The sequence below is a fragment of the Diabrotica undecimpunctata genome, chromosome 8 (assembly GCF_040954645.1).
Source record: "Diabrotica undecimpunctata isolate CICGRU chromosome 8, icDiaUnde3, whole genome shotgun sequence".
NCBI lineage: Eukaryota > Metazoa > Arthropoda > Insecta > Coleoptera > Chrysomelidae > Diabrotica > Diabrotica undecimpunctata.
In genome coordinates, this window is record NC_092810.1 from 11,220,553 (window position 1) to 11,244,633 (window position 24,081).

General features: G+C 34.2%; 1 protein-coding gene across 1 annotated transcript in view; it reads left to right on the forward strand.

Annotated features, from left to right (window-relative positions):
• The first annotated feature begins 4,794 nt into the window (after positions 1-4,794).
• ATP8B (ATPase phospholipid transporting 8B) overlaps positions 4,795-24,081 on the forward strand; it is a 294,637-nt gene continuing 275,350 nt past the window's right edge. The window contains exon 1 of the mRNA XM_072539697.1: positions 4,795-4,948. The gene's annotated coding sequence lies outside the window, so the exon portion shown is untranslated. The remainder of the gene's footprint in view (positions 4,949-24,081) is intronic.

The following is a 24,081-nucleotide window of genomic DNA, read 5'->3' on the forward strand; positions in this document are numbered from 1 at the left end:
AAAAACCAGTGAAAAAACTACAGAGGTATAAAATTGTTAAATACTACCCTAAAACTTACAACTAAAATTTTACAAGTACTAATAAATCAGAGGATAAGTTTAGCAGATGAACAACAGGGTTTTCGTAGTGGAAGATCGTGTACATCTGCAATACTTGTTATAAAGCATATTACTGAGAAATCACTAGAGTATAATAGACCAGCATTTCTGTGTCTGATTGACCTAAAGAAAGCATTTGACAGAGTAAGACTTAAAGCTGTAATCCATCTTCTGTATAATAGAGAAGTTCCCCTAAATAGTATAAAAAGTATCGAAAATATCTACCAAAACAACAAAATGAAAGTTAGAATAGACGGACAACTTACAGAACCTATAGAAATAGGGAGCGGAATAAGATAAGGGGACTCATTGAGCTCCATTCTCTTCAATTCAATCATGGATGAAATCATCAAAAGCGTTAACAAAGGAAGAAGATACAGAATGGGAAACAAAGAAATAAAAATACTTTGTTACGCAGATGACGCAATATTAATAGCCCAAGATGAAGACACTCTGCAAAGACTGGTCCACAGATTTAACATAAGAGCAAAAGAATTTAATATGACAATCTTATCTCAGAAAACTAAAACAGTAGTAGTCAGCAAAGAGCCAACCAGATGTAAAATAGAAATTGATGGTATCAGTATTGAACAAGTAATGGAAATAAAATACCTAAGAATTACACTGTCCAGCTATGGAGACCTGAACAAAGAAATGAGAGAACAAGTACAAAAAGCAAATAGACTGGCAGGATGCCTTAATAACACTATATGGCGAAACAAACACATTAACACTGAAATGAAGTCAAGAATTTATAAAGCCAATGTAAGACCAATGCCACCAATGACCAATGACCAATGACATGGGCCTCAGAAACAAGACTAGACACAGCCACAACGCAAAGGCTACTGGAAACGGCAGAGATGAGACTACTGAGAAGAATTACAGGAAATACGTAAAATATAACGTATATAATGAATGGACACAAAATAGAAAAAAAGAATGGAATAACCAAATAGCAAGAGATAAGTCACCAATCGGTAAAATATGTATCGGACGACCGCGCAAAAGATGGTGTGATAACATTCCATAGAGGTATTAGTCCGCTAATGAACAAGTAGAATTGCTTATAAAAAGGAAGAAGAAGAAGAAAACTCTTGGAAAGATATTTCTTTGGATATAAAGATGGAAGTTCCGCTACTTGCACATAAATGACTAGTTCTGATTTAGTTGTAACCAACAAAATTTTTTGAGGAAGGATTATGAGCAGTGGTAAAATTGGTTTCCTGTAAACAAAGGAAAATCGGAAGAGTGATCAGATATAATAGATTGCAGATGTTAGGCGAGGATAAAAACCATCGCAGTTCCACTGGATTAGCTTGAAGATGGAGTGATAGATACTGTTAATCAATCAATGGGATGATTTTTGGGATATTTTAGATGCATCAGTTTAGTTTTATCAGTTTTCGGTTTCGTCTAAGCTAATGTTTAATATATTATTATGGAGCGGTGAATGATAATGGGGCGTGGAGAAGACGATAAAACTTCGGACTTTATAGAATATACCAGCAACCAGATGTCGCAAAATATATTAAGATAGGACTGGGCATGTAATGCGGATGGAACAAAATTACCCAGCTAGAAAACACTCTGATAGACGTAATAAATACTTATAAATACAAACACATACAAATATAATAAATAGTTATCGGAAACAACAAAAATCTTTAATAGCTTCATCAAAAGTATACTTTAAACTACCAAATGTGTATTTGTAAATATATATTTGGTACCAAATGTACCATGAGGATATCAGATGAGGCCAAAGAACTTTTAAATCAGCTCTACCTTTCCTCGCTAGAAGGGGGATTGAAAATAAATATATCTAAAACCCAGATGATGACAAATCTTGTAGTCAGCGAAGATATATGCGTAGGAACAAGATCCATAGACCAGGTAATGGCCTATAAATACCTAGGTCATGAGATTCGCATAGGAAAAGATAACGAAACCGTTGAGCTTCTCCGTCGTATAAGACTGACTTGGGCAGCCTTTGGCAAGCTGAACCATATTTTCAAATCGTCTGATATACCAATATGCCAAAGAAAAACGTTTAATCAGTGTGTTTTGCCAGTGTTAACTTACGGTGCGGAAACGTTGACCATGACAAGGAGAACAGTTCAAAAGATCCGTGTGTGTCAAAGGGCGATGGAGCGTGCTATGTTGGGCGTTTCACTACGAGACAAGATCCCAAATCGCCAGCTACGACAAAGAACAGGAGTGGCTGATGCAGTAGAGAGAGTAGCAACACTGAAATGGAACTGGGCAGGTCACGTGGCTCGAATGACAGATAATAGATGGACAAAGCGGATACTGGAATGGAGACCAAGAGATGATGCCTACCGAAGCAGAGGTCGTCCACCAACACGTTGGACTGACGATCTAAAACGTTGTCATATGAATTGGATGCAAGAGGCACAAGATCGAAATAGATGGAAAATTATGAGGGAGATCTATGTCCAGCAGTGGATAAGCGAAGATTGAATGATGATGTACCAAATATATATTTACTTTGTATAGTATTTTGATTTTTATTAAAGATCTGTTTCTTTGCCTTGTTTTTCTAGTACATAGAAGGAAAATACCGACTACTTACATTTGCAGCTTCTTATGGATTCTGGTTGTAGATTTCAGAGGGGTCTTTTGGCCTCTTAGACCCATTCGATCCATAAACCTTTGTTAATTTAGTTTAGAAAGTTAATATTGTCACTCCTTTTATCCCACCCATATAGGTGTATGCTTGTGTCTTAAATTCTTACGTTCAACAAATTGTGCGCCTCTGCTGCCACTCCGATCTTCCATCTTTTACGTGGTCTTCCGTTTGGTCTTTTGCTCTACATTTTATAATCTAAAATTCTGCTCGGTAATCTGCCTCTATCCTCACTCTATCCCTCTATTATCTATCCTCACTACATGACCAGCCTATCGAAGTTGATGAAATTCATGATTATATCTAGATCTCAATATCCTATCTTCGGTGATTAGTTTAATGATCTTCCTTAAAAATTTTCTTTCGAAAACTTCCATTTTGTTGTTGTTTTGTTTTTCTGTCACCTACGTCTCACATCCATAACATGCTACTAATCTATAGATATAATGGTTTTATAGACCTTAATCTTTGATTTCTGGTGTACGGTTTGGAGGGGTCATTTTCCTTCTGGCTTTTTTCGCTCTTGTCTTTATTAGTATTTTTGTCTTGTTTCAATAATATTCGATAATTTTATATTAACTCTTTTTTTATATAAACTAAATCCAAAATTCCGATATTAATTATCGAAACCCTTTATAAACCTTGATTTATATTGGATTACAGGTCCCTTGATCGTCTCCACAGATACATATAAGTAATTGAACATTGTTAAATATTTCCTTAAAGCCCAGTTAGTGGATATTTCCATATTTACCTCATTTTCTTCTTCTTCTTCGGCTTTTTCCCAGATATTTCCCATTTCCCCGTTTTCGTCCTCCACAACACTGTATTCTATCATATAATTTCCTATGTATGTTTTCCATCTTATAGCAGGTCTTCCTCTCCGTCTTCTTCCCGCCGGGTCCCAGTCCAATATTCTTTTCGGTCATCTGTGCTCTGGCATTCTTTGTGAATGCCCTTACCACTGCAGGGCTTTATTTTGGAAAAGGTTTGTTTTGGAAAAAGGTGAAATTCCCATTTCCCCGTTTTCGTCCTCCACAACACTCTATTCTATCGTATAATTTCCTATGTATGTTTTCCATCTTATAGCAGGTCTTCCTCTCCGTCTTCTTCCCGCCGGGTCCCAGTCCAATATTCTTTTCGGTCATCTGTGCTCTGGCATTCTTTGTGAATGCCCTTACCACTGCAGGGCTTTGTTTTGGAAAAGGTTTGTTTTGGAAAAAGTTGAAACTTTTTGAGCATTCTGTTCCATATTTCCTCTGTTCTTATTCTATCCGCTCTGGTGATTTGTAGATATCTTGTTCTTAGTTCAACTGTTCTTATTTTATGATTTACCTTATCTTGGTTTGTCATAATAATTACAAAACTAGAATAAACAATTAATTATTATTCAGTTTTAAACTGTTATGTTTAAGTTGTTATGTTTAAGCATGTTATGTTTAAGTAAATATACTAGAATTTTTTCAAATATATTGTCTGAGATTATCGATTTTTAAATATTCTTGCATTTCAATCAAATAAGTTTCCCTGGATTCTATTTAAAATTTTTGAGAATTCATTGAGGTTTCAATGGTAAACTGCTTTACGGAGCAGAAAGTATGAGTTATACTAAGCACCAATCAACATGATTTTTTTCAGATTTTTAAATGGGTAGATTCATAGAATTACAAAATACTCCCATTAGTAATTCCCAAAAGTATTTTTTATGGAGTATTTTTATGGTATAATATTGATTTATAGAAAAAATCTTAATTGTCTTTTCTATATCTTTATTTACTTGTTTGTTTTGAGTAAAAGAAACCAAATTTTTGATTAGGCTTCTCTCGGGGATGTCTTTACACATAAAGAATGTGTTAGTTATTTTTCAAACAATATATGAATAATACATATATTAATTAGAAAATAAACGTATTTTAAGTTTGATAAAATACTGAGGCTTTTGAGATTTTTGATTTTGAAAACATTACTGAAACATTAGACGTACATCTGACAACGCCGGACGGTGAGCGTCCGATTTCAGCGAAGTCAAAACATAAAACAGGTGTACTGACTGTAAGGTGGTAGCGAGAATACAGATAGCGTGTTTGTGAAGTGTATTTTTATTATGAGTGATAGTTCGGAAAAACAGTATGGATTTATAGTGCCCAAATGTCAGTGAAACCACGCTAAAAGAGTGGTTGATTCCAACACCATATCAAGGTAAGTTTTGTTTTATTTTGAAACTAACCTTGATGTGAAAATATAGGTTATGTATATTGAAATTTTAACAGGTATTTTGTTGTATGAAAGTGAAAATGGCAGGGATTTGTTTACATTTTGCATTTGTGGTAAAGTAACAAATAAAAGACGTAAATGATAAGCATACAACTACATTGATGATTAATTTGTTGCCAGACACATTGAAATTTCTGGTTTTAGTCTTATTTTTTAAAGATCACTTGAATGTGTTACCAAAGGTGTTACTTTCTTCACGTTTTACTACAGTTATTTAACTAATACTTCTTGTGTAACATTTGGATTTTCCAATAAGTAAAATTTATGATTTTCAGGTAAATAAGTAATTATTGTCGACTAAGCTGTCTATTTTATACATATTTTAAAATTCGGTAATTTTAATTAACTTATACTAACCTGTTTCTTCTTGAGACAGCCGTAATTTTAATATAAATTATTATTTTTCTATAAATTTCCATGGCAATACAATACATTTTCATTGCCAATGCAGAGGCGGAATAGCTCAAATATTGTCCGTTTGTAAACAATATCCATTATAAACACACGTAATGTTAATTTCATTTAAAAGGAAAATAAATACGGTTAAGGCAATAGAGAAAGACGTTACCGAAGAAACTAAGACCTGTTGCACGTATTTTATTGACTGTCATAATGAGATTTCAAATGAATACCGGGCCCTAACAAATAATGTTTCCTATACTTAAACAAAATTAAATTATTCAATTAAAGAACTACATTAGGAAAAGTCTATCACTCGTAATAAATATTATAATGGATTGGTTTCTATTCACATTGAAATATACTAAGTGACATAGAAATCCGAACAGCCAGTTTAAATGATTTTATTTCCATAAAATTTGGTGTAATTTATTTATCTTACTGAAAAAAACAAGTGATAAAGTTGGAGATTCCGGTTTTTATACATTTTGTTTTTAAATCCACTAACAATCTAAAAATGAATATTTCAGCCGCCGTAAAGATCCAAATTTGGCGGATTGTGGTTCTTGACATTCTTTACGATTGGTTACGATGCCTAGAGTACGGAGACCTGTACGATTTCGTCAACTTAGTGAGTTTGATAGGGGCCGTATAATGGGACTTCGGGAAGCTGGACTTTCTTTTCCTTTTCGGGAAGTTGCAGTTAGAGTGCAAAGAAGTGTATTATAGACACCGTGGTTAGGTGTTGTCAGGCATGGCTTCAAGAAGGCCGTACGCAAAGAGCAAGAGGCACTGGACGCCGCCGTAGAACAACAGACCGTGAAGATCGCCGCCTAAGATTATTGGCCTTAAGAGACCGTTTCTTCACTACCAGCTCCATTGCAAATGAATGGTTTGCAGAACACGGAAGACCTATTGGCATGCGAAGTGTTTACCGACAAATGAGAAGTTTTGGCCTGTTTTCATACCGACCACACTGGGTCCTTCCTTTAACTCCAGAACACCGCCGTAATCGCCTTCAGTGGTGCAGAGAACGGTCACTCTGGAATCAGGAATGGAACAGTATTGTCTTTAGTGACGAGTCTCGATTTTGTTTAGGCATGCACGATGGTCGAGCGAGGGTTAGAAGGCGACGTGGTGAAAGGAGGAATCTTCAGTTTCTTGTTGAAAGACATGTTCATCACACTGTTGGAGTTATGGTTTGGGGTGCTATAGCTTATGGTTCCAGGTCACCTTTAATCTTCATCAGAGGTAACATGAACGCGCAGAGTTATATCCAAGAAGTTCTAGAACCCCATCTTTTACCCTATCTTGACACCCTGGCAAATCCAACTTTCCAACAAGATAAAGCCCGACCACATGTTGCAAGAGTCACAATAGACTTCTTTCAACATAATGATGTCACATTGTTAGCATGGCCACCAAGATCTCCCGACTTATCCCCAATTGAGCACGTGTGGGATATGATGGGTAGGAGATTGCTCAATTTGCAACGTTCTCCTCAGACTCTACAAGCACTTCGAGGGGAGTTGGTGGTTGCCTGGAATGAGATACCACAAGAGGACATTGACCACCTGATCAGAAGCATGCCTAGGCGCGTTGGAGAATGCGTAACACATCGGGGTGCATCCACGCATTATTAAAGGTAAAAAGGCTTTAAAGCAATGCAATCATTTTGAAATTTTAATTATTTACTTATTATGCTTCATTAAGTACTTATACAAAATTTTATTAAAATAAAATCATTTAAACTGGGTGTTTGGATTTCTATGTCACTTAGTATAATTTGTATAGTCCGTTCACTCACCTTGGCAATATTTTGACAGACATTGTCGAAAATATCTTCTTCTAAATGTGCCTATCTTATAGAGATGTTGGCCATTTACAGCAATCCCATCTTCTGAAACGTCCAAGGTCTCTCTAAAGATGTTTTCAGAGTATATGTTAAATAATGTCGGTGACAATATGCAACCCTGTCTAACTCCTTTTTCGACTGTGAAGATCTCGGACAGTTCCTTTTCTAATCGTACTGTTGCTTTTTGTTGGAGATATAAGTTTGAGATCAGTCTTATATCATTACCATCGAGTCCTGATGTTTTTAGGATATCGATTAGTTTCCGATGTGGGACTTTATCATGAAAATATTTCCCACTGCACCTCGCCACAGCCTAACTATGGGTTCTAGTACCAAATCGACATACCGGCGACCCGTTAAACTTTGCCGTAAGGGACGCAAAGGTGTTTTCTCCCATCATAATACCTCCCCAAAACATTACAGTTCCTCCTTTATATTTTGGAACGGATCTGGCAGTTTGCAGTCTAGCTTGTCTGCCTCGACCTCTTAAAACCCGAATTTGACGGTCATCTGATCTCAGGCCAATTCTGGTTTCATCTGTAAAAAGGACATTTTGCCAATCTTCATTTGTCCAGTTCTGGTGTTCCAGACACCAATTCAGCCGATCAATTTTGTTCTGTCTGGATAACTCGGGAACCCTCAACTGCCTCCTGCTAAATAAATTTTGGGAACGAAGTCTCTTTCGTACTGTTTCAACTGAAATGTCAATACCTGTAGTCTACAAAAGTTGCCTTTGGCGCTCCGGATGAGAAGAGGTTGGATTTCTTCTAGCTATTTGACCGAAAATCCAATCTTGTCGATCACTAGTTACTCTACGACGACTTTCTCTAGGCCGGTTCTTGAGTGTACCGAATTCTTAAAATCTTGCATATGTTTTTGAAATAACGCTCTGCGAGACGTGTAGCGTAGCTGAAATTTGCCTTTGTAACATTCCCTGCTCAACAAGAGCAACAATTCTTCCCCTCTGAACATCTGAAAACCTACGTAGGGCATATTACCTTTTTTGAACACAAACTTAACTTTACTCTGACGTCTCGGTTTTAGAACTTGACACAAATACAGTAAAACCTCCGTTAACCGAAATAATTGGGGGGGGAGGCCGTTTCGGATAACAAGAATTTCGGTTAAAAATAACATTGTTTTTTAAAATATTCTTGATCAAATTATTGGTATTAAAAAATACTATGAGTTGATTTCGTAATGTTTTCTAATAAGTAAATCCAAAATAAAATAATAAAATTAAGGAAAATGAACAAGTTTAACATGCTTTTTTAAAGAAATCTGCTATTTTTTTGCGTTTTCGTTTTACAACGATGTTTCTCCCTCCCTCCATCGTTAATTTGCAGAACGTCATGAGTTTGCCTCATTCGATTGTTCGACGAAACGTAAATGAATCTGAAAAGGACAAAACTTTATGTAATGACAACAAAAATTAAGAATCTAGTCGTGTCCCTAACTAATTAGGCCTACTGTATAAAATTCTTTCCTCTAAAGCATTGAAAATCTCGTCGACGGTCTTGTGCTGCCTGTTGCCTCTTGGGTCGTCATCTTCGTCATCTGATATGCTCAGGTTGTCTTGATAAAGAACCATATCAATGATGTCCTGGTCGATGAATTCACGTTCTGAGTCATCAGCTGCTAACCAGTCACCTATCTCTTCTTAGTTAATTTCGTCATGTCCCGGCAAATTTTTAATGAAAGGTTTAATTTCTTCTGTCGTTTTCTTGCCATTTTTTTCTTCAGGATCGTCAATCAAAATCTTATCAAAAAGTTTGTTCCAGCATTTTTCCAAAGTTGAAGATTTGATCTTGGCCCACGACTCGGCTCACCAATAAAAATGTTTTATTGTTAAAGATTTGAGAATTTCGGGACCACTTTTGGATTAATTCGTCTCCTGTAATAACAGATGTCTTAAGAATGCTTCTCTATAATGTCTCTTGAATGTCTCTATAACTCCCTGGTCTAACGGCTGGATTAAGCTTGTGACATTCGGTGGCAAAAATCTGACGATTGTCACCATTTTGTAGATTTTGAGGGTGGGCGCATTGTCAACAAGCAACAATGCTTTGATGAGAAGGTTTTTTGATTTTAAAAAGGATTTTACACTTGAGACGAATTCATTTTCAAACCATTCTAAAAATATAGTGGTCGACATATATGAACTTTTTTGGCTTCTATACCTTAAAATGCCTTTTCCGAAATATCTTTTAGAGCTCTTGGTTTTTGTAATTTCCCAACACACATAGACATCAATTGGTGAGTGAAATTAACGGAATTGTTTACGTTTTGCGACAAACATTTACTTTTTATTGACGAAATTATTGAAACAGTCAGCCGTTTCGGTTAAACGATGTTTCGGTTAAAAAGGTTTCGGTTAAGGGAGGTTTTACTGTAATAACATTTTTCAATGTGTACTTGCTCAAATTTTATCAATTATGAATCTTATTTACAACAAAAACCTTTATCTCATATCTGCAAAAAAGTTGTTATACATTTCTTATTATTAGTAAGATATACGAGGCGTGTTTTTTAAGTAAGTACCGTTTTGGAATTAAAAAAAAACGTACAAAGATATGGCAATAATTTTATTTTTACATGAAAGCCTGTACCTTAATCTACTTTTCTACATAATTTCCGTGAATATTGAGGCACTTGTCATAACGTGTCACCAGTTTTTGAATACCCTCCTGATAAAATTCTGCCGCCTGACTTGTTAACCACTGCATCACAAATGTTTTGACTTCGTTATCGTCTTGAAGACGCTGACCTCCCAGGTGTTTCTTCAAGTGCTGGAACAAATGGTAGTCGCTGGGCGCCAGATCAGGGCTGTATGGAGGATGATCTAGAGTTTCCCATTTAAATGATTTGATGAGATCTTTGGTCTGATTAGCCACATATTGCCACATTGTCATGCAGCAAAACGATACCCTTACTCAACTTGCCACGTCTTTTGTTCTGGATTGCACGACGCAGATTTTTCAATGTCTCACAATAAGACGCTGCATTGATTGTCTCATTACGAGGCAGAAACTCCACTATCAATACTCCTTTTCTGTCCCAAAAAACTGTGCACATGATTTCCGGGCAGAAATTGTTTGCTTAAACTTCACTCTTTTGGGTGATGATGAATGTCGCCATTCCATGGATTGTTGTTTCGATTCTGGTGTGACGTAGGCCACCCACGTTTCGTCACCAGTAACAATTTGGTCTAAAAAATCTTCACCTTCACTGTGGTACCGCTCAAGGAAAGTCAATGCACTGCCTAAACGTTGGGTTTTGTGCAAATCCGTCAACATTTTTGGAACCCAACGTGAACACAATTTCCGGTAATTCAAGTTCTCGGTAACAATGCGATACAAAACACTACGAGAATACTGAGGAAAGCAGTCGGACAATGATGAAATTGTAAAGCGTCTGTTTTCTCTCACCTTTTCGTCCACTTTCTGCACCAAATTATCATTAACGACCGAAGGACGCCCACTCCGTTCTTCATCATGCACATTTGTGCGGCCATCTTTAAATGCTCTCACCCATTTCCTTACCATTCCATCACTCATAATGTTTTGTCCGTAAACTTCAACGATCTCACGATGAATATCGATCGGTTTTACGCCTTTAGCACTCAGAAATCGTATAACAGCTCGTACTTCACAATCAGCGTGACTCACGATTGTTGGAGGCATCTTAAACACTGAAGTAAACAAGTATACAATGAAGAATCAGACTGTAATGGCGTCAGTGCGTAGACAAGAGATGTAGGTAACCAGCGCTCATGCGCGGAACGCTAACGGTAGCGCTGCGGCGGCGGAATCGCAAAACGGTACATACTTAAAAAACATGCCTCGTACTTACTGGGTGATTCCATAATATAAGTTTGATTGTGTGTATGTATTTCTAAAGAATAATTATTGTACCAATGTTTTTTGAGAAATGTCAACGTTTTACCCATACATGGAGTGTAAAATTAAAGTTTTTTTTTTATATATTATTTATTTAGCGTATGGCTACATCACAGGTTCATATATATACATATATATATATATATATATATATATATATATATATATATATATATATATATATATGTTATATAAATTACAAACAACAGTAAATACAAAAATATTATTCTACAAACAAACATCTAGATTATAAATATATTCGATTGACTCTTTTGTAGCAGCCAGGAAATCCGAAGGGTTGCCGTTATAGGATCTAATCGGGCATTCCTCTACCATGTGTTTTACTGTTTGCCTTTCGGCGCCGCAGTCGCAATTTGGTGATTATATTTTTTCCCCATCTAAAAAGTGAGTCGGAACATCTGCCACAGTTCGTCCTTATTCTATTGAGTGTGGTCCAAATTCGTCGCGGTTGGTTGAAGCCCTCAGGTTTGCTTGTAATACATGGCATGTTCCAGTTAGCTGGTGCAGCGTTATTCTCCCATTGTTCTCTCCACCGTTCAGTTACATTAAAGTTTTGATCTACTAGCCTTTTTGCTGTTTTTAGAGGCGGGTGTCTTGAACGGAGCCTATTTATGTCTCTGGCGGAAGTTCCGACATGGGAGCAGAGCTCAGGATCAGTATTGATTTTTGTAAATTCTCTGACAAGGGCATGTTCCCGGCGGATGGGTGGTGGAGCTATATGACTCAAAGCTGGTAACCAGTAAGTCGGCGTGGCCTTGATTGTGCCCGATGTAGTTCGCATGGCTTGGTTGAGTTGGACATCAACACGGTGAGTATGTGGACTGTTTATCCATACTGGTGCACAGTATTCCGCTACGCGGTATACCAGTACTAATGCTGTCGATCTAAGTGTGGGTGCTGAGGAGCCCCATGTAGAGCCTCAGAGCTTTTGCAGGATGTTGTTACGAGTTCAGAGTTTTGCAGCAGTCTTAGTAAGATGCTCTTTAAAGTTTTTTTTTATATAAATTTGTATCTACGCAAAATACAAAAATTGCATACGAAAGCTGCACTTTTCGCCTTTAAGACGCATATTTACTTTTGTCGATAGGACACTATGATCAAAAGATATCTAATTTTTATCGTCGGGTTGATACAAATTTGATTTAAAATTGATTGTGCGCGCGTACCTGACATTAAAAATCACCGGCCGCTTTAAGCATTGTTTCTGAGAAAACGATTCTTCTTCCTCTTTATAAGCAATTCTGCTTGTTCATTGGTGAATTAATACCTCTATGGAAGGTTGTCATTCCATCTTTTGCTCGGTCGTCCGATACTTCTTCTGCCGATTGGTGACTTATCTCGTTGCTATTTTAACGACACGGCTCTCCACCAATCTGCCAAGTGGTTCTTTTTTTCTATTTTGTGTCCATTCACTTATACACTGTGCGTTACATTTTCTTCAAATGTCTTCACTTCTCTTTCGATCTCTCAGCGTATTTCCTGTAATCTTCTCAGTACTCTCATCTCTGCCGTTTCCAGTAGCCTTTGGGTTGTAAAATAAAATGAAAAAACACAAACACAACTTTATTTTCACATCCCGTGTATGGGTAAAACTTTGACATTTCTCAGAAAACATTGGACAATAATTCCTTAACAATAGACCTATAAATGTGAAAAAAAAAATCATACAAATCCAATCAACGGTTCAGAACAAAAATAGCTTTAAACTTATTGTACATTAATTTTGAAGAGTAGTGCATTTTTTACAGTATTCCACATTGTCACGTCACATAATATTGACCTACCTAACTTTAAATAATATACGCAATTTAGATAGTCATAATAACAAGAGAGTAGGAGGAGTCAATGAACGATATTCTTTTATGATAAAATATGAGTATGCCTAACGTTATCCACTATTGATTACGGCTAAGCTATGTATTTAAAAAGTCATAAATTATCTGCTATTATCAATTACTTAAAAGGTTACCTACGTAATTGCTTGACTATTTTGATGTAGCTCAAGTTTTTATCCTATTGATAATATCTGGTAAAGTCGAGTCCATCGATATTTCGTCCGTCGGCAAATTCAAACAGATAATTGTTATGAAATTCGAGTAACCGATATCTAGGGACGTCTCGCGATATTGGTTGTTTCACCGACACAAATTTTTTGATACAAGTATTAAATCATAAAATAACAATGTGTAATGTGTATATTATAGTCAAAGAGCAGAAAATCTGATTTTGGAAAAACAAACAAAACGTTATATTTTTTTGTTTTTTAAATGGTTGAAAGTGAAAAGTAAAAAAAATTATCACTCTACCACCCTGTCGGAAAAATTCTAGGTGATACAACGGCATTTTCTATAGGGCTTTTTAACGCTTCTCATTTGTTTCAGGCATTTGTTATATCTCATACCATTCGAAACGAAGGTACTTTCGAAATATTGACATAGGAATGTGAAAGGGGTAACTGTTTCAGCTCCATTTTTTTCGAGATCGGAACTTCAAATTGAAACACGTAGGAAAAATTTACATTATCTCGGCTTCCATTGCAGCTAGAAGCCTCTTTTTTTTAATCTGGCTTAGCTCGTCGAAATATGAATAACTACATAGTTTTCACTGTCCGGGGAATATGGAAAACCTCGGAAAAATTGAGTCCATTTGAAATTCACCGTAAAAACTTACTATTTTTTTTAATTTGGCTGGGATAGTCTATCGCAGTATTAATAATGATAACATAATTTTCACCCCCTCCCCTGGAAATCTTGGAAAATCCCCTGAAATTTAATTACCTAAAAGTTACCTGAAGTTCCGAGATTTCCGGAGGGTGAAAATTATATTATTATTAATACTGCGACGGACTATTCCAGCAAAATTAAAAAAAAAGTAAGTTTCTATGGTGAATTTCAAATGGACTGAATTTTTCCGAGGTTTCCCATATTTTCCGGCCAGTGAAATTCATATTTCTACGAGCTACCCCGAATTAAAAAAAAGAGGCTTCTAGCTGCAATGGAAGAAGAGATAATGTAAATTTTTCCTACGTGTTTCAATTTGAAGTTACGATCTCGAAAAAAAAAACGGAGTTGAAACAGTTATCCCCCCCACTTTCCTATGTCGATCTTTCGAGAATAACTTTGTTTCGAAGGGCTGTAAGCTTAAAAAAATTGGATAAATTTTATAGCTATAAGTTTCAATATAAAGTTTAGATTTTCATTCAAAAGTTGTGCAAATTTTACTTCTTAATGTTTATAAACAATGAAGATATGATTTTTAAAAAAATAGTCCCTAACTTCGTTCCTATTGGTCATAGAAGGTTTTTTTTAATGGGAGTTTTTTTACCAGCTATGCAATGGTTGTACGTACAAGACTGTAGCTTGAAAAATATAGAAGTTATTACAATTGTTTATAAGTAAAAAACATATTCTAATCCAGTAAAATAAGGCATAAAAGGGGGCAAACCTCGGAATGAAAGATAATAAGCTGAAAATTTGCATACGTCTTTATTTTGATGGTATAAAACTTACCTCAAAAGTCTCATATAATCACGTGTCCGCGACTTAAGATATTAAAGGTCAAAGGTCACGAAAATGAGTTTTCTGCAAATATCTCGTTTCCCTTACACTTTATGATATTTAAGGTGGTAAGAAAAATTGTAGAATGGAAAATTCTCTTCAATTTTTGTCACAAGTACTTTTATGTACCTTCAACCCTTCTTAAGATAGAGCGAAAAGAGTGGGGGACCGCTTACCTGTGTATACGGTAACGGTATAGACATTCTTATCGACAAATTAAAAGCTGTTAATATCACTACAAAACAAGCCAGAGATGATGCTGATGTTCTCATTGTAGAAACAGCTATTGCAGAGTCTGAACATGTAGGAAAAACTTCCGTCATTGTAGGAGAAGATATTGATTTGCTAGTTATCTTGATAGGACGAGCTCAATCACATCAACAAGAAATTTTTTTTAAAAAAATTGGTAAGGGTAATGCGGAGACAAAATTATATTCATCGAAAAGTTTTGATAAATACCCTCATTCTAAGAAACACATCTTATTTTTACACGCGTTTAGTGGATGTGATACGACTTCTGCGATTTATAGGAAAGATAAAATATCGATAAAAAATGTTCGAAAAAAATCACCATTTACATCAGTCACCTTAACTATTTCAACAAAAAAACTGCTCTGTACAAGAATTATTTGAAAATGGAGTACGTATTTTCTTAGCAGCGTATAATGCTCCAACATCAGAAGACGATATAGACTCTTTTCGATACACCCAGTTCATAAAATCAACAAGACTCAACAAACCAGTGCAGTTATCAAGTCTTCCACCTTCAAGTGCAGCAGCTCGTCAGCATATCATTCGTGTCTATTATCAGACCCAAATTTGGTTGGGAAATGATTTAGAACCCCAAGAATTCGGCTGGGTAATGCAAAATGAATTTCTGGAACCAATAACATTATTAACGCAAGCACCAGAAGAACTGCTGAATACAATATTTTGCAATTGCAAGAAAGGTTGTGGTTCTAATTGCGGATGCAGGAAATCAGGATTGCAATGTACTTTAATTTGTGGGCAGTGTAATGGACAATCATGTCTAAACGCTTCATCAACTTCAGATGATTTCAATGAAGAAAGTGAATACCTATGCACCTGATATTCTTGAATATTTTTATTCTGATACTTTAATAAACGAGAATGATGATGATGAATCCGATATTGAGCAGTCAGAGGAAGAAGAAGAAGAAGACGATGAAGAAGAAAATTAATACAAAAATATTAACCATACATAATAAAAGAATATATATTATATTTGTAACTTTAATAAATCGATTATTGGATTAATAAATAAATATATAATTTAAAAAAATAATAAATATGATTTTTTCAGTATTTAATTAAATGTAAAAATGATTATTGTTGAATTCTGCACTTGATGATGATGATGATGAATCCGATATTGAGCAGTCCAGAGGAAGAAGAAGAAGAAGAAGAAGACGATGAAGAAGAATATTAATACAAAAATATTAACCATACATAATAAAAGAATATATACAGTAGACTCCCTCTATAACGAGAAGTGAAATGACAGACTAATTACCTCGTTATAAGCCGATCTCGTTATATCAGACAATAAGAATACTGTGCATACATATGAATCTGTAGTTTTCTAAGCCATTAACTTCCTATAGTGAAGCAATATAAGATGCTAATAAATATTGTTTGAATGGCGTTTTTGAAAAAAAGTTATTTACTTTTATTGTCAATGAAATATATTAAAACATAAAAGAGTTGTTTATTTTTATTATCAATGATATACGTTAAAATAAACAATCTGTACTTATATTTTTTTCCAACTACATAATGTATAAAGTGTATTTTCAAGGATATCATAAACTATTGCTTCTGCAATTTTAAGAACTCTGTTATTTTTAACTGCTTTAAATGGTCCAGTATCATTCCCTCATATTTTCTAAAGATGTGAAACAGTTGTATTTATTCATTGTAAAGAAGTTTATTGCGGGCTGCAGTTAAGTTTATTGAGGGTCTGTTTGAAAAGGTATTTATTTATAGCCACGACCCGACCAAAAACGTAAAAAACACGTTTTTGGATCTTATTTTGTCTCGTTATAACCAAATTTGCCTCGCTATAGACAGTTATAGTTCAATAGAAATTTCACGGGACATCTAATGTATCTCGTTATAAGCGAAACCTCGTAATAACCGTGTTCGTTATAGAAGGAGTATACTGTATTATATTTGTAACTTTAATAAATCGATTATTGGATTAATAAATAAATATATAATTTAAAAAAATAATAAATATGATTTTTTCAGTATTTAATTAAATATAAAAATGATTATTGTTGAATTCTGCACTTGATCTTAATTTATCGTATATACAGCTGTTAAAAATATCATTAAAGTTCATTTGAAATATTTTATTTAATATTGTATGTTTGTTAAAAATAAAATAAATATTATATAAAAAATATATATTTTATATATAATATCTATAAATATAGTTTATTTAATAATAAATAATAAAAACTTAATGATAATAATAGTATTTTAAGTGAATAATTAACTATATAACTTATTATTTATTGAATCCTACTGGCTGACTTCGCGTTACCGTATACACTGGTAAGCGGTCCCCCACTCTTTGCGCTCTATCTTAAGAAGGGTTGAAGGTACATAAAAGTACTTGAGACAAAAATTGAAGAGCATTTTCCATTCTACAATTTTTCTTACCACCTTAAATGTCATAAAGTGTAAGGGAAACGAGATATTTGCAGAAAACTCATTTTCGCGACCTTTGACCTTAAATATCTTAAGTCGCGGACATGTGATTATATGAGACTTTTGAGGTAAGTTTTATACCATCAAAATAAAGACGTATGCAAATTTTCAGCTTATTATCTTTCATTCCGAGGTTGCATCCTTATTTTACCGGACTATTCCTTTTTCAAACGTTTAAACTTAATTTGTAAATAATTTCGATGAAAACGAAATATACATTTAACTTCTGAGATAGTTTAAGTCTTAAAGAATCCTATGAAATTTGCTAAATGTGTCTAGCATCATTAATAGAGGGAGTTCAGAGGGAGGGAATAGTTGTCAATAGTTCAATATTTAGCCTCAGGGATAAATAAATTAAATAACTTTAAACTATTTGACCAATCGGGGGGAAGTTTCGCACAAATTTAAAAGACGGTAATTCCTCGATATTCAAATGTATTAATAACATTTTATTTTGTTAATAAAATAATCAATAAAATTTATTAATTAGTGCTAAAAAACTGCTTTTTTGCAAATATCTCTGTAAATTATTTATCAATTTTAATTTAAAAAACGGGAAAATAAAGATATTCTAGATATAAAAAAATGATATAAATATTGTTTACGTAAAATATAAGAAAAAAAACTTACAGACAAAAAATCAAATTATAACCATAAATTATTGTTAAAAAAAAAGTATTCAAGGACGTGGTAACTACTGGCTCCGAATAGGGAACGCTGGAGGAATTTTTTTAAGGAACGGCAAATATTATCCAGGTCTTTAGAACTATAAACAAGAATTAAAAAAAAACTACAATTTTTTTAACGATTAAACATAAATTATAAAAAAATGTTGTATATGTATGAAAAAATAATTATTATATTGTCCTCATAAACGCTAAATCATTTTCATTGGTGAAAATAAACAGATATTTTACATAAATATATCTCTGGCAAACTATAATGACCATACACCAAGTATTCAACTTTATATTGTACACATATTTGAGGACTACCGATTTTGTTGACAAAGTGTTTTGTTTGTTGGATTTCTGTGCTGTTTTATGAAAATGATACTAAATAATATATACCGCTATTATGAAAAGTAGCTTTAACTGTAAACATCACAAAGTCAACAGCATTATCTCTACTTTTAACAAATTTCGATATGATATTGTTTTTCATTGAAAAATATAAAACACCAACCATGTTTTTAAGTTGACATTTGCAAGCAATAATTTTAAAACTATCTTTTACAATAATAAAGGATGTGCTAAAAGATCTATGCAATTTTAAAAATTAAATTTATCATTGTATCACGCGGATAAAAATTGAAAAAGTTATTTTACCAAAATTATTTAAATTAACATTTATTATAAAAAACAAAAATTTAATTAATGTATCGTGTAGGATCTCGTCTGCTTCTTAACCCTAGAACAACAAGGTGAGATTGGTATAACGATTTTCACAAGGTGGTTTCACAAGGAGTTCACAAAGTATTTTTCAAAATAAAAGACATTTTAATGTTTTATAAACTTATCTGTCAAAAAATTTATCAAATACTTCGATTTCTAATCAGAAAATTGCATTTTGTGATTTGAATTCAATCAAGCAGAGCATTGCCATGATTGATTGACTAGAGCGTATGGCTGTGGATCGTTAGTGGGGTATTTGACCTACTTGTGATTTATAAAGATACAAGATGTCAAATCAGGCACCATTAGCGGACCTAATGTGTGTCTGAGCAGAGTTTACTAGACGTATCCTCAGGGCCGAGCCTTCAACCATTGTCATCGACCTAGGGTCGCATTATAATGTAAATTTAAATATGTAAAATCATATATTGATGTCTCCGCTGCAATTTTAGTGTTAGCTTCAAGTACCAAAAGAAGGCACTGAGGATGATCTGAGCTAGATCGAAAACGTTATGCATCTCTAATTTTTGGACCACACTTTTAACAAGTTTTAAATTTAATGTTTTTATACCAAGATACAAATTGTGAAGTTTTTTACTTCTGTATAAGATTTTTAACTATGGTACACAGCCAATTACTGGGATTTTTCCATTAATTTTTATATTAAAGCATTTTTCACTATAAAAAGTACGATAAACTGCTGAAAAAACACCCGTGAAATGATTTAATAATGAATTAAGGTCTTACAGATCTAATGTTTCTCTTATTAAACACATTGCGGATGCCACTAAGGATCCCGATTTGTTCAAAGTATATAAACAAAAATTTAAATATAATCGGCAAATTACAGATTGCTAAAAAGTCAGCTTACTGTGATTTTATTACTAATTCCAATAATAAACCTAGAGACTGCTGGAAAATAGTAAATTTCGAAAGAAATAACACAAGATCCAGTTCGGCACAACCTGATCTACCTCCAGACGAAATAAATCAATTTTTTACTATAATTGCAGAGATATAATTACATCTCTTCCCACTATTAATGTCGATGTCCTCTTCTATTATAGAAATTAATTTTCTCCGAGTTTTTTTTTTCATCCCGTTGTGGAAGAAGAGGTCTCTCAAATAATAAAGTCTCTTAGTAATTCTAATTATAGGGACGTTCACGAAATTAATAGCAAAATTTTAAAATAAACTTACCAAATAGTTTTAACACCTTTCACACATCTCATTAATTTAATTCTATTAACTGGAATATTTCTAGAAGTACATACTAAAATACTCAAAAGTATTACCTATTTACAAAAAAGGTGATTCCTCAAAAACTGACAATTACAGACCCATAAGCATTGTTTCTGCTTTTGGGAAATTGATTGAAAAAGTTATCACACAACAGTTTTATTCCTATTTTGAGTCAAATAATTAGTTTAGCAACTCACAATATGGATTCAGAAGTGCTCGTTCTACTACGAACGAATATCTTCTGAAATATTGTTTTTTCTGCTCAGAAGAATATATGACTCATTTCAAAACATCCACTGAACTGCTTACCGAACTATGAAATAAATCTTTTTCTGTTTAACAGGTTGACTGCCAAGCTGAAAATTCTAATTTTTCCTGTTGCGCCAAAGTAATTTATACTAGAAAGGTGTATTAAAAAACAGTTCGGCTCAAACTAAATTTTGTTATAAATTAAAAGAAAAAAATTACGCCCAAAATTTATAATCGGCTAAAATGACCGCTCTGGCGTAGGCGGACAAAATAACCTGTCTACGCCAGAGCGGTCAGCTGTAGCGGCCACCTCTTTCCTTATGCTAAGGTAATAGTTCGCGCGTTTTAGCTAGTTAGTTAGTGTAGACTATTATTGCAAGGGTGTGGCTCGTTGTTTTTTATTGTGTGTGTACTTGTATTGCAAAACTACATTATGTTTACAAATCGGCGTACTTTACGTCTATTGAAATTAGCTGGAGAAATGCCTCAAACAGATGGTAATACCTGCATTATTTTATTGTTTTTCTGTAAATATAGGTTAGATTGTTTTATTTCAGAAGAGTCAGAAACAGATGACGACTTTGGTTAATTTAATTCTACAGATTTATATGTACCCTCAAGTTCTGAAGAAATGGACATATCATCTAATTCAGACGATGATGAAAATATTAGTCCAAATAAAAAGAAAATGCGGTTTGATATAAACAAAACCACTGATACTTGTGAAGCTCAAGCAGGTCCATCAGGTATTGGTAATGGGGTAAATATCAATCCACTGACAACCGAGCCGCTTAGAGATGTCACCAATATGTCCGACGATGAGTTACTACCAGAAAATAATGAGATTGGAAATGATCCAATGGTTGATAGAGGCGATTTTGTGATTGATCAACCAATTAGTAGCTCAGTTCCAACAGAATGGACAAATCCTGTTAGTAATCACCAACAATTCGATTTTACTGAGACATGGGGGCTCACCCCAATTTATGCAGCAGCTATTTCTTTAGAACAAGTTTCACCGTCAACCTGTTTTTACGCATTTCTTGATAATGAAATAGTGGATATGATAGTCAATCAAACCAATTTATATGCAACACAGCAAGTATTAGGAAATGATGTTTCACTGAATTCGAGGTTACACGCCTGGCAACCAACGAATAAAAAGGAGATGTATCAGTTCATCGGTCTTCTGGGTTACATGGGATTAGTTCAAATGCCTCCACTATCACATTACTGGAGCAGAAAACCCTTATTTCGTAATGATATTGCTTCAACTGCTATGAGTCGAAATCGCTTTGAGCTGTTGCTCAGAATGTGGCACTTTTCAAATAATGAAGAACGCGAAGAGGGAGATAGACTGCACAAAATTCAACCACTTGTCGACCTACTCTTAAGAAAATATCAAGACACATATACTCCAGGAGAAGTATTTTGTATCGATGAAAGTCTTTCATGATGAAATTCCCTTTCAAGGAAGATTAGTGATGAAGCAATACATGCCTCAAAAAACTCATAAATATGGTGTTAAAGTATTTAAGTTATGCTGTGGTAAAGGCTATACTTGGAATTTACAAATTTATGCTGGCAAAGAAAGAGACAGAGGAGCTTCAGTTCCTACCAAAGTCGTGATGAATTTGTCAAGAAACCTCCTGAATGCAGGTCGAACTGCCATTACTGATAATTATTACACCAGCCTTGAACTGGCTAATCGTCTACTAGACAACCGTACACATTTGATTGGAACTTTGAGATCAAATCGTAGAGGTAACCCAAAGGAGGTTTTGGATAAGACATTGAAGAAGGGCGAAACATTTTGCAAAGAAAATTCAAGAGGTGTATGTGTGATAAAGTGGCATGATAAACGCGATGTTCTTATTTTGTCTACTAAGCACACTGATAGTTGCCAACTTATTGAACGCCATTCAGGACCCATAAGAAAACCGGATGCTATAATTGATTACAACGCTGGGAAATCATCAATGGATTTGTCAGACCAGATGTCCAGCTATAATTCCGCTTTGCGTCGATCATTAAAATGGTATCCTAAAATCGCGATCGAACTTCTGCTAGGTACAACTATTGTAAACGCTTATATAGTATTCAAGACACTTTCTAATTCAAACATGACGATTACTAAATTCAGAGAAGAAATTGTATCTGACTTAGTCAAAGGTGGGCCCGTTTATGATCAAGTCGAACAAGCTGAAGATGAACCACTGCCACCAGCAACTACAAGAAAGACTTTACGAAATCATACATTGCTAAAAAAAGATGGAATTGCTACTTCTGTAAGGAAATACTGCAGAGGTTGCTACAAGAAAAAAACTACAGGAGAAATATCTAAAAACAAAGTAAAAAAAGTTACTACATATTGCACAGACTGCCAGGGGTATCCTCATTTTTGTCTGCCTTGTTTTAATTTCAAAAATTTAAAAATGTAATGACTTTTAAAACCATGTTATTTTTCAATTATTTCAATAAAAACTTACTTATTTCTATCTAAAATCATTGATTTTTTACTTATAATGTACAATTTTTTTTGTGGTATACACATATAATACATAGCGCATATGTAAGTAAATAATATATTTACTCACATATCCATACAGGCCAGGCGGTCATGTTGCCTATGCATTTTTAACGAAATCGGCGGTCATATAACCTTTACAGACACTTTTGTTAAACAATGCACGGCGGACAATATGACCGCCATGGCGTGAGTTACTATATAGTACTATGAGCGGGCATAATGACCGCTGTGGCAGTCAACCTGTTAATATGGTGTTCTTGTTTGTGATATATTTAAATTACGTTTTATATTCCTTTTGATATATGTTTTTTTTTTTGACTTGCTACAAACAATATTTGTATTTGTTATGTACGTAAATAAATAAACTCAAGAAAGATGATTTTGTTAAAGTTGTATTCATGTTTTTATCAATATATAATGAACGCTTTGACATCCAGGTCTAAAGCTGTTTTCAAAATACAAATTTTAAAAAATAGTAAAATTGTTAATCAACTAAATCAAAATAATATTTGCTTCAGAACGTGAAATTCACATGTTTTTAATTTTAGTAATCCTTGGAGTTAGAGTCTGAACGGCGTGTTGCGTCTTTACTACTAAACATATTTTTCTGCGAAGAGACAGCGGCGTAATCAAAGAAACAAACCTCAGGGTCATAAGGTCGAACAGTGATGATTTCAGTTTAGTGGAGTATTCATCAGGCCTCGCCTGCCAAAAGATTCGGTAATCAGCCTTGAACAAATTATGAAACAGCTTAGTTTATGTGAGTGTGAGTCTTGTTTTTAGTTCCGACAAGGTGTTTGTAAAATGTTTTCTTTGTACGATTCTATTTTGACGGGTTTATAATTAATTCTGTTCATTCATTCATCGATGGCATTATGTAATGTTTTAGTGTAATTTTCAATGAAATGTTGAAATAAGTGGAACACTTATCAGTTTAAAGTGCAAAATGCTACTGAGAACAACCACTTCGTTATTTTGCAAGGCTAATTTACCTTATTTCGTTATCTGATATAAGTAATTTACAAGGAGGACGTGTAAATAACGATGCTTGTCTTTAGATCTCGTCAACAAGTCTTTTGAAAATCCTGTGAAACCAAAACGTTACGATTCTTCTTCTTATAGTTTATTTTTATGAACGAGAGAGTAATTAGCATAATTTTAACTGGTAGCTCCGAC